General features: G+C 45.7%; 1 non-coding gene across 1 annotated transcript; it reads right to left on the bottom strand.

The window, feature by feature from the left end:
- Nucleotides 1–63: 63 nt before the first annotated feature.
- Nucleotides 64–183, bottom strand: LOC138140958 (5S ribosomal RNA). Its single transcript, XR_011162864.1, has one exon. It is a non-coding gene; the product is annotated as a 5S ribosomal RNA (ribosomal RNA).
- Nucleotides 184–843: the final 660 nt, after the last annotated feature.

Raw genomic sequence — 843 nt, 5'->3', positions numbered from 1 at the left:
GCACGAAAAACAAATCGGTTCGGTGGTTGCTATGGATTTCAAAAAAAAACAAAAAGTGTTGGGGGGCAACGGCACGCGGTGTTCCCAAGCGGTCACCCATCCAAGTACTGACCGCGCCCGACGTTGCTTAACTTCGGTGATCGGACGAGAACCGGTGCTTTTCAACGTGGTATGGCCGTTGCCGTGGTGTTTAGGTGTGATCGTTGGTGTAAAATATATTGCTTTTAACATTCCGATGCACGAATATGAACATCAAAACGCGATGCGTTTCGTTTCCGTATGCACTTACCTCTGACGACCGACGTCGGACCGAACTAACGGGAAATCCCACAACAACCACCACGTCACGCTCTAACGACAAGAGAGACTACTAGACGGACTGGCGATCTCCCGCGTCGCACATTTTTCGACCGCCGGCGGCGGTGGAAAATCCAGAATTTCACCCCACCTACCGCGCTGCTTGCTCCGACGACGACGAGATTCCCACATTTGGATCGACCGAAATATGTAAGTAATATCAGGAAGTTCCGATTTTCGAGAGGAGACCTGTGTTTCTATTTACCTATCTATAATAATTATCGTTATAATCATCATATCATTATTATTATTATTAACATTATTATTTATTACCATTATTATTATTATTATTATTATTTATCGTCCCTCGGATTCGGCGATCTTCGAAAATCCAAGTTGGACCGTTAGACATTCGAACGCGGTGTGCGTGGCTGACGAGTTGTTATTTTTGGCGTTTTTTCTTCGATCTTCACCCCGACTTCGGACGACGCAGGTCGGACACGAAATTACGAAGAGAGAAAGACGGAAGAAAGGAAGAAAACCTGA

The sequence above is a fragment of the Tenebrio molitor genome, unplaced genomic scaffold, assembly GCF_963966145.1.
Source record: "Tenebrio molitor unplaced genomic scaffold, icTenMoli1.1 SCAFFOLD_636, whole genome shotgun sequence".
Lineage (NCBI taxonomy): Eukaryota > Metazoa > Arthropoda > Insecta > Coleoptera > Tenebrionidae > Tenebrio > Tenebrio molitor.
Note: the sequence above shows the minus strand (reverse complement) of the source record. Positions and strands in the feature narration are given on the sequence as shown.